Source organism: Leptinotarsa decemlineata, unplaced genomic scaffold, assembly GCF_025532065.1.
Source record: "Leptinotarsa decemlineata unplaced genomic scaffold, Ldec_3_MD MMD2_tig00002082_RagTag_RagTag, whole genome shotgun sequence".
In the NCBI taxonomy this organism is placed as follows: Eukaryota; Metazoa; Arthropoda; class Insecta; order Coleoptera; family Chrysomelidae; genus Leptinotarsa; species Leptinotarsa decemlineata.
Window position 1 is genome coordinate 3688423 of NW_027412573.1, and position 15307 is coordinate 3703729.

Sequence of the window (15307 nt, forward strand, 5' to 3'; positions counted from 1 at the left end):
AGGCCAGAAAGAAAGAGCAAAGAGAGAGGAGCGGTTACTTGATAATCCCAAATGTAATAATTGCCGTTTCATTCTCATTGCTTTCTACACACAAGCGCAGAAGGGGTACCTATTTTTATTGAGAATTTCTTGGAAATTATGACCTCAAAACTCGAAATTTTGACGTTATTATAGAAATTACGACTTTAACCTCGAATTTTTGACTTCAATCTCAAATTTTCGACTTTTAACTAGAACTATAGAGATCAAGGTCGTAATTTCGAGAATAAGTCGCAATTTCGATTAAAGTCGAAATTTAGAAAGCGAATTCAACTTTCTGAGTTTAAAGTTGAAATTTCCGGTTTCAAATTCGAAATTGAGAGATTAAAGTGGAACTTTCGAGATTAAAGTCTAAATTTTGAGTTCAAAGTCAAAATTTTGGTATTTAAATTCGAAATTGTGATATTCAGGTGGGAATTTCGAGATTGAAGTCGAAATTTCGTGTATAAAGTCGAAATTTATTATTTTAAATTAGAAATTGCAAAATTAAAAGTAGGATTTTGAGATTAATGTCGAAATTTCGAGATTAAGTCAAAATATTGAGTTCAAAGTAGAAATGTTGAGTATAAAGTCGAAATTTTGAGTATACAGTCGAAATTTTGGGTATAAAGTCGACGAAATTTCGTATTTTAAATTAGAAATTGCAAAATTAAAGGGGAAACTTTGAGACTAATGTCGAAATTTTGAGATAGAAGACAAAATTTTGGGGTCAAAGTCGAAATTTCGGGTTTTAAATTCGAAATTGCGAGATCAAAGTGGACATTTCGAAATTAAATTCGAAATTTTCCAGTTAATAGTCAAAATTTTGACTATACTCAAAGTCAAAATTTCGTGTTTGAAATTCGAAATTGCGAGATTAATGTCGAAATTTTCGAGTTTCGAAGTCTTAATTTCCAAAGAACAAATTATAAAAATACGTTTTTGAAACCGAAACGAGTCGCAAAAGAGTCCGTTCGGTGGAAATCCGCCTTTAGAGAATATTTTTTCTTCAATCTAGGTTATTGTGTCGATCAATAGGCTTCCCATCGTTGTTTGAAACGGGAATTTTCCACGCCCGCCGTTTAATCAATCGATGAGGAAATGAAGTTTCGCGTCTCCCACATACAGTGCGAAATCGTCAATGAAAGAAATAAAAAAAGTAGGTCACCAGCCCTTTTGATTGATGATTCCTTCCAAATTTTCCATGCATTAATACCGTTAACGATATATTCAACAACACTAAACTAAATTTCAGTTTTAGCCCTAATGAGGTTGAAACTCTTTTTTTTTTAATTTTTTATTCAATATTTGAATTATTCCCATTATTGAACAAATTTGCGGAAAAGGTTTTTTCATTTCAATATTTTAGAAAACGAACTTGAATTTTTTTATTCAATTTCTCGGATTTTCTCAAGCATTATCAGAAATGTTCAGTATGTTTTGTTGTTGTTGGCACCGTAGGTACTGCATCCCTCTTTGTAGTGGCCTTCCTTATCTTGGACACAGTGTATAAACTTGCAGAAAAATCGCATCCGAAGCAACTTTTCATTTCTTTTTTTTAATCGAATTCAGCTTCTGCACATAAATTATTTTGTAAAGAATGTTTATTGACGTTTTTGATCTTCCACATATTGATGGAGAAGTGGAAAACCAAAAAGGATTAGTTTCGCAAAAACTATTCTCGAAAAATATACCGTTTTTAATAATTAAGGAATTTTATAAATTTTGCTACGAATATAAGAAATTTTATAATAACATTCAAGTCCCCGGTAGTATAGTGGTCAGTATCCCCGCCTGTCACGCGGGAGACCGGGTTCGATTCCCCGCCGAGGAGATTATTTTTTTAAATACTTTTTTTAAGTTGTCAGAAATGATTCACGATTTATTTTAAAGGTATTCTGCATTTATGATGTTGGTAATACCCAAACCAAATAATTTCAACATTTGTAGAGCATCATTAACATTTTTCTTAAGTGGTAATGTACATTTAATCCAATGCAATTAGTAACATAACGGTTGCGGCAGTACCAGCCTTTTTTTGCTGGTGCTCCATCGGTTGTAATGTACACTGGTTTATACAGGGTGTAACTGAATAAGTGTAAAACATTTGAGGAGGTGATTCCTCATCGAAAAAAAGATAGGATCTTTCATATAAAGAAACTTCATTGGCGCATCCCTTGTTAAGATACAGCCCCTTAAAGGTGTTACATAAAATTTGTATAACCATTTTTTTCACAAGCACTAAAAAAGTTACAATATTGAAATTACCCTGACGTTTTGTACTACCAAAAAGACACTTAGCCAGTAATTTATTTGGTTTACCCCATGGATGTAAGGGGTGGAAAACGCCAACCCTAAAATGTATTTCCAATGTAACTTTTTGTCTTATAACTTGTTTACCTTTTAAAAATGTATTTCCGATAGCGTGTTTCATTCAAAACAAAAAATGACTCTTGTATTTTTTGCCCAAAATAAACCAGTTCGCAGCAAAAAATTATTTCACGAACAACTACAGAGATACATCGTCATAAATGCGAACTGGATTTATTGTTATTTTGTAGTTAGTACCTGCATTAAACGATTAAAGGGTAATAAACAAAACTAATTTATTAATAACAAAACACACAAGATGTAGAAATCATAGTAAACGTTCAATACGTCTACCTTTAGACATTACGCATGCGTCTAGACGTCGGCGCATTGAGCCACGTATTCGCTGAAATATTCCTGGAGTCTCTCTGATTACCCTGCACGCATCGATAATGCGGTTTCTTAAGTCCTCTACATCGCGAACAGGAGTACGATAAACCAAATGCTGTAAATGGCCCCAAATAGAGAAATCGAGAGGATTGAGATCCGGGGATCGAGCGGGTCAGTTCTGTGGTCCTCCTCGACTTATCCACTGATTTGCATATGTTTCGGTTGAGTGCTGACGTGCTACTTGACTAAAATGAGCGGGAGCTCCATCATGCATATGAAACATATCCCTTCTGACGCCCAAAGGAACTTCCTCCAGCAGTACTGGATGCACTTCTCTCAAAAATTGAACGTATGCCTCACCATTTAATCGAGTAGGTAGAAAATGAGGCCCAATTGAATCGTCCCCAATAAGTCCAAGCCACACGTTAAGAGAAAACTGTTCTTGATGGTTAGTTTCGACAATAGCGTGAGGGTTTTCATCAGCCTATATGTGGTAATTATGAAAATTAATAATCTTGTCCCGAGAAAAACTACATTCGTCTGTGAATTCTATCGTCTTCAGAAATTCATAATTCCTTCTAATCATTTCGAGTATCCAGTTGCAAAATTCAAGAGGGTTCGGAAAGTCTCGCGGTAACAGTGCCTGTACTCGTTGCAGATGGTAAGGGTATAAAAGTTGTTCCTTTAAAATTCGAAATACCGTCATATGATCAACATTTAGCTGGAAAGCAATCTTTCTAGTACTGGTAGTAGGTTGTTCTTCAATCAAATTAAGAACTGCTTCCTCAAGCTGTGGTGTTCGTACTTCTCGATGGCGACCACAATCCTGCGTTCTTTTGTCGAATGAACCATATTCTCGTAATCGTTGATGAAGTCGAGCAAATATTCTATGTGAAGGATGCTGCCGTTGAGGATACATTTCAGCATATCTTCTAGAAGCTTCTAACCCATTCCCCTGCGACAGACCGTAAACGTAATGCATATCAGCCATTTCCTCATTTGTGTATGCCATTTTAATAACAAGTGAATTATTAAAGTAACAAATTAAGAACAGAACAACAACACACAATTAGTATTAATTCAATTTCGAAAATTCACAAACTGACAGCGTCATACCAATTTAATTGTCACTATCGCTAATAGCGACCTACTAGATAGATTAGTTTCGTATTTTCGCATTTAGGACGATGTATCTCTGTAGTTGTTCGTAAAATAATATTTTGCTGCGAACTGGTTTATTTTGGGCAAAAAACCCAGGAGACATTTTTTATTTAGAATGAAACAGTGAACAAATAATAAGACAAAAAGTTACATTGGAAATAAATTTTAGAGGTTGCGTTTTTCACCCCTTACAACCATGGAGTAAACCAAATAAATTTTTGGCTGAGTGTCTTTTTGGTAGTACAAAACGTCAGGTTAATTTCAATATTGTAACTTTTGTATTGCTTGTGAAAAAAATTGTTATACAAATTTTATGTACCCCCTTTAAGGGGCTGTATCTTAACAAGGAATGCTCCAATGAAGTTTCTTTATATGAAAGATCCTATCTTTTTTTCGATGAGAAATCACCTCCTTAAATGTTTTACACTTATTTAGTTACACCCTCTATATTGGTAGCTTGTAGTTTGTTGTTAATAATGAGATATGTATATTATGTTTCACTAACGATAAAAATAAAATAAATACAACAATAAAAATTAATTGGCGCTCCGGGGCGATTTCATTGATTCCAGTGGCGCATTTGCTTTTTCAGCTGCAGGAAAACCCGGGAAAACCTGCAGCACCACATCATCTGAAGATCTTGATCTAACAATGCCCTCTCTCTCTCATAAAACAAAATGTAGGGTGTCTCTAGAGGCTCCAATAAATTCAATGTTAATAATTGAAAAATTTTATATATTTTGCTACGAAAATCAGAAATGTTTTATGAACATTCAAGTCCCCGGTAGTATAGTGGTCAGTATCCCCGCCTGTCACGCGGGAGACCGGGGTTCGATTCCCCGCCGAGGAGATTTTTTTAAAATTTGTATACCTTTTTCAAGTTGTTAGTAATGATTCACGTTTCATTTTTTTATGTATACTTCATTTATGACCTTCGTGACACCGAAACCAAATAATTTCAACATCTGTAGAGCATCATTAACATTTTTCTTGAGTGGTAATTTATTATATTTAATCCAATGCGATTAGTGCAATGTATATTTACTATACATTGCACTACGGAACCGGGCGGCTCGCTAGTTAATAATAAAATAAGAGTAGTTAAAAACTGAAAAACCTGTAGTATTTTTATTTTTTAAACACTCAATATTCAAACGATTTGAAATTTCATTTTCACGAGTAATGAATAATACAATTATCATAACTATAATCATAAATCATGATTTCAGATCGTATTTCTGTCTACATTTGCGTTTTGATTACATTCTTTAAATGTCTACACTTGAAAATCCTAAAATTTCAAGTATCAGAAAGATTGTTGAAAAACATTTTCTTTTTTCTTGAGCGTCGAATTGATGATTAGCCTGGATTCATCACTGCTTTGAAACTCACATTAATATAAAAAAGTTAGAGAACTATAGCTCAGTTGAAGGTTCCAAATTCTACCTTTCATGTCATAACAGTATAATCAGTCAATTTTAGATGAGCCTACATTCATTTTTTGTGAAAAACGATTACATATATATTAAATAATTGAATAATCGATCGAAAACTTTTTTACGTATTATTATCGAACAGGAAATAGCGTGACCAAACATTAATAACGAAAATATAAATGCTAGTCTAGGTAAGTGCACTATTATCTATTATTGAGGAATCCCAGTACTTTTTTCCAGTGTGCGTGTTGTTGAGACATGTTTGTTTTTTTTTCCTTAAAAAAAATGTATTACGGATGAAAATTAACGGATCATTTTTGTCAATGGCTCTCCAGCTTTAGAACGTTCCCTGCAAGTGGTCGTCGATGGATATCTTTCACCATCAGCGCTGGTGTTCCCCAGGGATCCGTATTGTCTCCCTCTTTTTATTGTGTATCAACGAGTAAAATATTTCTTTGCTTGTTTTATATTTTGACTTACTGTTGCATTATTTAATTTCAAAGTGGTCTGATTGCATTTTTTTAACTGAAATAAAAATTATATAAAATTCTTCATAAGATGAATGAAAAAAGAAGCAATTATCAGTTCTACTAAGCACCAAATTATATCTACAATCGCTAATAACTTGAATGTTTAGATACATTTATTCAATATTAAAAGTTTCGTGAATGAAAATGAAGACTCTACAAGTACAGTATAATATCATATACATAACCTACGCTCGATGCAACTTGATTAATACTCTATAGAAGTTTATCCACTACAATTTGAATTTTGATGGGATTCCGAGCACTCAACTTCTTACGTAATAATCACCGCGTGTCATTTGTTATTCCCAAATAATCTAAAATGGACTTGACACTGACTTTGTATATGATTTCGCAATCTATTTGAATAACATTCGGAAACGCAATGTCAAACGAGTTGGAGTCGACGACTTTATGTAATTTAAGCTTGCCATGCGAATACATACCGACTTGGAAAAAAAAAGGATGAATTCATTGGAGCTCCCAAACGAATATACAATATTATAGATGCATGTTTCCCGTGTCACTTTATGAAATTTATTATTTATGAAAAAAAAAAACGATAACATAACAAAGGTATCAGTTTTTGGTGAGGATTTAATTTTACTCCATTAAAGTTATGCTTATTCATCAAAGTATGGTTACATCGAAACCAGAGCCGATTATTCTGATGATTTTCTGTTAGCTGTCTAGTAGTAGTAGTCTGCTAATTGAGGTTACGTGAATGAAAACAACGTTTGAATGTGACACTTTTAGAATTATTTCGGCAGTGTTTGTTATTTATTTTCGTAAGTGGTGGTATGATATGGCTCAAAATATTCACAATTTGTTAGTATTCATAGAAAATGAATATGAGAGAAAACTATTCATTTTGACGATAAAACTAATCTTCATGGGATTCATCGTGTATCACGCGTGACGTCGATTGACAGCTAGTATGGTTAAATCCACCTAATGACAAAAGCAACACGCGGCACCCATAAATCTTAATCGGCTAATGACTTTTCTTTTTTGTGGCTCACTACTTTAACTTAGTTTTGAGGCTCGTATCCATAAGACCTGTAACGTAACATTGGACATGTTCGGCATTTTGATTTTCGGCCGTATGATTTATTCCGCAACTCAACCGAATAAGGTTTACGTTACAATGCCGCTTGGGAGATACACAATACCGTTATACTAGTCCCAACGTACACTCCTAACCACGAGTACGCGTCTGCGTTACAATACCGCATGTAATAGGCAAAACCTAGTCTTTAAAATAGTCTTCTCACCGTACGTAACCTAACAGTCATTTGATACGACGACTCAAAAACAGTCGAATGGTGGTACTGTTTGTGATGGTTACGGGTGAACGGTTACGTTACAACGCCACATGTAACAAGCAAAAATAGGCTAGTTCCAAATTGTCACCGTACGTAACGTAACAGTCCTTTGATACGACGGCTGAAAACCGACGAATGATGGTTCGGCTTGTAACGGCCACAAGAGCACGGTTGCGTTACAATGCCCCATGTAACGTAACAGTCCTTTGATACGCCTGTTGAAAACCACCGACGAATGGTGGTTCGGTTGTAACGGCTAAGGATGAATGGTTACGTTACAACGCCACATTTAACTTTGAAACGACGGTTGACAACCGACGGATGGTGGTTCAGTTGTAACGATTAAGGGTCATCGGTTACATTACAACGCCACATGTAACAGACAAACATACGCGATACCTTTATACTAGTCCAAACTTGTCACCGCATGTAACGTAACAGTCCTTTGATCCGACGTCTCAAAAACGACGCATGGCGGTTCGGTTTGTGACGATTACGGGTGAACGGTAACGTTACAACGCCACATGTAACAAGCAAAAATAGGCTACTTCCAAATTGTCACTGTACGTAACGTAACAGTCCTTTGATACGACGGCTGAAAACAGACCAATGATGGTTTGGCTTGTAACGGCCACGCGTGCCCGGTTGCGGTACAATGCCGCATGTAACGTAACAGTCCTTTGATACGAGGGTTGAAAACCGACAAATGGTGGTTCGATTATAACGGTTGAGGGTGAACGGTTACGTTACAACGCCACATGTAACAGGCAAAAATACGCGATACCTTTAAACTAGTCCGAACTTGTCACCGCATGTAACGTAACAGTCCTTTGATACGACGTCTTAAAAACGACGCATGGTGGTTCGGTTTGTGACGATTACGGGTGAACGGTTACGTTACAACGCCACATGTAACAAGCAAAAATGAGCTAGTTCCAACTTGTCACCGTACGTAACGTAACAGTCCTTTGATACGACGGCTGAAAACCGACGAATGATGGTTCGGCTTGTAACGGCCACGAGTGCACGGTTACAATGCCGCATGTAACATAAGGGTGAACGGTTACGTTACAACGTAATGTGATACTTTATACTAGTCCGAACTTTCCACCGCATGTAACGTAATAGTCTTTTAATACGTCTAAAAACAACTCATGGTAGTTCGGCTTGTAACGGTTAAGTTACAACGCCGCATGTAAAAGACAAAAATACGCGTTACGTTCATACTAGTCCCACATTGTCACCGTATGTTCTTTGCACGACGGCGGTTCGGTTTGTAACTGTTACGGACGCACAGTGCACCAGTAATCGTTACGGAATACGGTGGTCACGAATAACATGGAAGGTATGAGAATAGGTCGAGAAATATATTTCATACTGCTGTAGTATAATTCTATAATAGTAAGCACTAAATTCTTAGAAATATTATTGCACTAAAACCAAAACATTGTTGTCAAGGTTGTGATTCTATGTATTTCATCATAATTTTTCCTCATCTGTTTAATATAATTTCCGTATGCCACTGCAAGAGACAGATTGAGGCAAAAACGTCATTTCTCAGAATTTTGTGTCTTCTATTTTGGAATTATAGTCCAGTAGTAGTCAGCTAATTGAGGTTATGTAAATGAAAACGGAATTTGAATGTGACACTTTTAGAATTATTTCGGCAGCGTTTGTTATTTATTTTCCCAAGTGGTGGTGTGGCTCAAAATATTTATAATTTGTTAGTAGCCGTTACTACGTGGTAGGAAATCATATGAACAAAAGAGAATTGAAACTTTCTATGTTTTTTACCAATTTTATTTGTAACTGACGTTACTGCAGTTTCGTCCTATAAGGACATTTTCAAACTTTATGTATAAGTTTAAAATGTCCTCATAGGACGAAACAGCAGTAACGTTAGTTATACGAATAAAAGTGGTAAAAAACATAAAAAGTTTCAATTCTTTTTTCTTAATCTTCATCGGATTCATTGGATTTTAACTCAGTACCGAAACAATTAGTTATTTAATCCAAGTATTTGAATCCTACGTTATTGAAACTGCCAGATCATTAATTCCACTCTTAACAACAAAATCCCATCAGGCCAGATGACGAAAGATACATGTTTACAATATTGCAAAAACCAGTTTGCAAAAGTAAATGACTCCAATGAACCTGTCTTGGTAATAGAAAAATGCATACTGTTCACTACAGTAATAATATAGCCAATTTTATGGATTTTGTCGAAAGCTTTCGACTGTTTTGAATATAATTTAAATGATTCCAAATAAAATAAATCTTGGCTTAATCGCAGACGTAACTGAAACCTGAAAAATTGAACTCGATATTAGTGACGTAAATACATACGGTTAGGATTCCAAAATAATATTATAACTCAACATGTGTCTGTTATACTTGATCTTTTCCGCACAACCAAAACATCGTTTATTCTAGAACAATTACCCCAGCATATTATGGATGCGTATCGCTACGTCGAAAGCCACCCTTTTCACCAAAATAAGAAAATTGTGAAAATCTGAATTAATTTCACATGGCGGAAATTCGACGTAGTGGGAATTCGACGTAAGAAGAATAGTTTGCCTTGGAGCCAGGAGTTTCAATACATCGAATTCACACCATGTGAAATTGATTTAAGTTTTGACTTTCGTATTTTGGTGACGTCACTGGAAGAGATGGCTCTAGACGTTCCTCAAATCATGGAATAGTTTAAAAATGAAGCAATGTGTGCAAAGTGTTATATTCTCAGAAGATCGAGTGATACAAAATCTCTTAATTTTTCAGGAAAAACTGCTTGACAATTCTGCTACAAGTTGAGTCAATTTATGGGCTCTAAGTTCATTTGTCCATTCCCAAGAATTTTACAACATTTCTTTGATTTATAGACTAACCGTCCAACTCGACTTCAACCTTGTTTTTAATACTTCGCGTGGCAAAAATAACCATTTCGTTTTTGAGTTCGTTCAGAATTGAATCGTTTTTTTAAAATGTATCTATAGCATCAGGTTATAACATATTATGACAATGTTTGGTAGTTCAGTGAAGGTCGTTTTATTACTATTTGTTTTGTTACTGTTTTGTAAGATATTGAAATAAAGAAATGAAGGTGAATATTTCCGTTGTTATTATCCAGACCTCTAAATATTGACATAAACTTTATAAAACAATATACATCCAAAGACAACATCAACTGTTCTGATGTTTTTTCTATTTAGGTAAAAGCAAGTAATTACAATGAAGTTTCTCTTCTGGTAATAGATATCCGCACAACTGTGGACATTAGGGTACGTCTACTTATCGATGGTGGTCGACGTAATACGCCGAGCGTTTCCAAAAATTTGCAGACATTAAGTGGGAGTTTATTTGTAGAAAACATCACGTTTGTGTGAAACCTTCACCTTAGCGTGTAACGTTTTACATTCGCATAATAGACCCCACTGCCAATTAATTATAAAAATTGATCATTCATTTGATCAAAGTACCTTTAACTTGCGACGGGTTTTTTGCGCCGAGAAAAAGTGACAAAAGACAGTGTTTTTGATCTGTCTTGGAAGATTTTGCAAGAAGTCCATAAATCTTCTTGCCATCCAGGTGTTCAATGTTTGTCTGGTTTGATTGTTAAAAATGTTTTCATTATGTTTGTATACTCGTACATGCCCCTGAACTATGATACAATTTTCTGCTCTGGCAGGAGCTGAAATTAGACGTGTTCTCAAGAGCTAGGCGATTTTCATTCGTTAAAACAAAGGAATCAGAGAACTTGTGTATCAAATTTTCCGTCAAAAATAAAATAAAGTGTGAATTCTTAACTGTTAACGAAGACTTATGGTAAGACTGATATGAAACAAACCAAAGTTTACGAGTGGGATAAGTGATGCTAGTGAATACGTTGAAGATAACGACTGCTCTGGACGTCCTAGCACATCAATAACCGATGAAAACGTGGAAAAAGTGAAGCAATTCGAAAAAAAAAAAACGCCCGGATTTGTGGAGGAACAATTAATGATACTTGCCCCCCCCCTAAGGTACCTGCTCATACTTCATTACTCGTTCGCGAAATTTTGGTCAATACTGTAACGATGCCCAGCCTCCATATTCGCCAGACATGACACCGTGTGACCTTTTCCTATTTCCAAATATAAAGAGAACCTCAAAGAGAAAAGCAAAGATGACATGCAAAGTGCTGCGCTGAATGAGCTAAAGGCTATCCCACACATAGAGTTTTAGAAGTGTTTCGTGGATTGGAAGAAGCGCTGGCCAAAGTGCATAATATCTAATGGGGATTATTTTAAAGGCGACAACAGGTCAACAACAATAATGTAGATGAAAAGTTTTTTTTTCAAAAAACGACTATTCCCGTTATTTTCTAATATATCTCAGAATCATTGTTTTGTATTTTTTAATGTCGATACTGGAACCCATCCTTTACTTCCTCCGCAATGCACAATGATTAGTCGTGATCCATAATTTACAGGCATGTTAGGCGTACACATCCTCGAACCATCAGTCCACCCTTTCGTAACTGTGTCGTAAGTGTCTTACCAAGATTCGTCCAAATAGAAAATTTGCCGTTGTACTTGTCTATATTTAGTTATTTGTTCTAAGTATTTGTTACGCAATTCCACTATTTTTTTCAATGGCACAATCAAGAATTTCCGAATCTGGATTCTAAATACTACTAAGGGTGAACTGGTCAATAGTCTCATCCCCGCGGGCCCTGGGACCATTAGCTACGCCACTGGCAAACTCTCTGCATGAATACCTTCTATCAAAATGCTCAACTTTCAGTTTCAAGATACATATTTTTACATTTCCCATATTACGTAACCATCCCAACCTTGAACATATGATTAACCATTTATCGTTTTGGTTTTCAATAATGCTTTTGGCTATTGATAAGAAGTATGGGAAAATATAATATGAATCACTTCAATTATATAATCGAGGTAACCTTTATTGTGAATACTTAAAGCTATCGGCATCTCAAAGACCAAAAAAACAATACAGAGAAATAATGCCGCTGCGAACTAGTCCATGTGGTCTGAAGAATTGGCGGTTCGTATAGGATAATTTTTACTAACCGAGTTTTATGATTGGCTGAAGAGTCATAAAATTAAATTTGAAGTCATGTTACTGTGACGAATAGAATGCGAGGATGCAGGGATGGTTACCGCCGCCGTGTTCAGTTCTGGAACTGATCGCGATTTGAGTGTTGAAATTCAATATTGGTGAAGTTATAATTACTTAATTCTGTTATCTGTTTAAAATGTGCCGTCCTTGGACAAGTATTAATAGTAATAACGAGTGTGATAACAACACAGACCACTGACTTTTTCCAGTATAATGATTCCAACAGCGATGATGACCAATGCGAAAAAAAAAACAGTGAATACGATTCAGATGCATTTGAATATTGAAAAACTTTCAATGTATGTAAGAATCTACAACTCAAGTTTGGTTTCGAGGGAAACAAACTATTACAAGCAACATCAGATTTGACCGACAAACAAACCTTATGAACGCAAGACTCGATGTGATACGAGATTACCAAAACCTTTAGATGTTTATCTAATAAAATCATTGAAAAAATAATATACGACTGTTACAAAAGCAATGAGATTTCTACAACGGAAATCATAAGAAATAAATTGAATTCTTCCGGCCATAACGTGAGCTGCTGTGACAAAACTCTTCAGAATTGGATAAAGAAACTATGATTTACATTTAAAATAATAAACAAATAACAAGCAGTTATGGAAAGCAGAAGAATAGTGGCATTGCGAAACAAATTCTTAGAACAAATAACTATATATAGACAAGAACAACAAACAACTGGCTTTCATGTTGTATAGCTTTTTATTCAACAAGCTTTCGAAGTAAATTGAAGAATATCACTGAGACTAAGACTAAGACTTAACCCCTTTACCATGGCCTTAAAACCCCCAACAGAAAATGATGTAATATTTTCTTCCTATAGAAAAAGCCAAGTCCTATTGATTGATTGATGGGTGCAGTGTGTCTGTGGACGGCATAATTCATCACGCTTTCAAAAACAAACAATGTTTTTTTCAATTCCCTTCAACTATAATACTTGACGCGCTTGAGTATTTCAAAATGACGAATTTTTTTTGCACATTATAATAATGGCCGCGAGTTTGCGTCAGATCGAAATCGTCAGATTATTGAATGAGAGCTTTTTTTTGTTGCACTTAACACCCCCTTAGAAAATCTGACGCGTTCGATTAATTTTTTTCCACTTTTAACCCTTACGTCCAACCACCCACATCATGCAAACGATTAGATTAACATACCAACATTATTAAAAATACGTAGGACATTGATGCTATGAGTATTTGTCGCGCTCGGGTATGTCCATGCAACAGTATTTTTTACATATTCAAAAATCTATAGCCGCTTCCCCACCGATGAAAAGGTATATATTATATAACATTTTTTTCTTCTTATCATCTAAGCTTTGCAACCTAATATGTCTCAATGACGCTCGAGTAAATCCCCATTTTGCATCGTGGGCTCCCCTGCTATTATTTCGTTTGTTATGATAGAGATTTTTCAAGAATAAATTTTGTATATTCATTATCCAATTCGTTGAGAGTAAATGATTTCAACGTAGTATTATGTTACTAATATCTAAATAGATATATTGCTGTAGTTTCCCTCATTTCTGGACTGACTATAATGGCACCTTCAACCAACTCAATTTAAAGATTTAAATAACATTTTTGCAAACAGTGTTTACATTCGAAGGCAGAAACAAGTTATTAAGAACTTAGCAAGTTTTTCAAGAAAAGTGAAAAGGGAAATGTCACAGATGAAAAACTTTTCGGGATATAAGTAAAAGCATCTTCAAGTGAAAGCAATTAGTATATTGCAATTTAACGCATTCTTTATAAAATCGATTTGAAAACTATTGTCTGTTTTATTGAAATTCTCTTGGAAACTAGGTTGAGTAGAATTTTCGATTTTCCTCACTCTTATCACTGGAAACCAATGTTTCCAGACGCCATAAAATTTGTTCAAATATGAATTGAGCCTTTCATCTCAATATAATTAAAATTTTCAACAAAAAAATTGTGCTACAGCTCTCAAATATTCATCAAGAACAAGCTACTTTTAAAAAATATTTTCAGTTCTTTTTATTGAATATTAATGATTATAATTATACGCTCGCCGTGAATAATTTTAGAGAAAAATAAGTAAATTCTGTCAATTTCGTCGTTATTCATCTCGTTGTTTGTATACACAAATAACAATGTTTCTTCATTAAATGTTTAATTTGAATCTCTTCATTTTGTGAATTATTGCCTATAATTCATTTCTCAATGTGATTCCCGTTTCAAAGACTTAAATTGAATATGTGAATAAGCCTGCAATGAGATACCTCAAATATTTCAAAGAAAAAATAAAAACGAATTAATTGACTTCATTTTATTGATCATAAACGATAATTGATTATTTTATTATAATCTCTTTTCATTTGTAAAGTACGTACATTCTATTCCTTCAGCTGGGTTTCTATGTAAATAAAACTTTTATTCAGAAGTATTCATATTGAGTAGGTATATTGAGAAAACCATGATAATAATGTTAAATTTCACACATTTACCATTCTTGTTCAACATTGTGGCAATGCAAGAATATTCTTCAGCTGTTTTTTTACCGTTCTATAATAAAAAGTTACAAAAATTGACTTCAGGTACTTCCTAAGAACGTTGATCAGAGTTTGTTAAATTCCATTTCTAAACAAGATTATTCCAAGTAGGTAGGTATTTTGACAATTACCCAAATAATCAATGAAAGAACTATCAATTCATTTGTTAGGCATTTATCAAGATAACTCAAATAGAACGGTTTATTCTTCAGAAAAGACAGTGAATCATAAGCTGACGTAATTAAAAATCTTTCAGCAACTGTAAGCTAAATATTCCACCTAAAAAACCTGGTTATCATAACTCACCAATCCTACAAAACGATATCCGTTCTCTCAGCTCTATCAACCTAATATCACACAATGTCGAATTTTGCAGCGCCGGTATATCCAAATAAATAAATAAATAATTTTCGCACACGAACAATTCACGTTACACTGACCGGCCTGTAAGCGCGCTTGCAATTTATCTGC

General features: G+C 34.7%; 1 protein-coding gene and 1 non-coding gene across 2 annotated transcripts in view; one reads left to right on the top strand and one right to left on the bottom strand.

Annotated features, from left to right (window-relative positions):
* FASN1 (Fatty acid synthase 1) overlaps positions 1–15300 on the bottom strand; it is a 29529-nt gene extending 14229 nt beyond the window's left edge. The window contains exon 1 of the mRNA XM_023156620.2: positions 15143–15300. The gene's annotated coding sequence lies outside the window, so the exon portion shown is untranslated. The remainder of the gene's footprint in view (positions 1–15142) is intronic.
* TRNAD-GUC (transfer RNA aspartic acid (anticodon GUC)) lies at positions 4658–4729 on the top strand. The gene has a single exon. It is a non-coding gene; the product is annotated as a tRNA-Asp (tRNA).
* Positions 15301–15307: the final 7 nt, after the last annotated feature.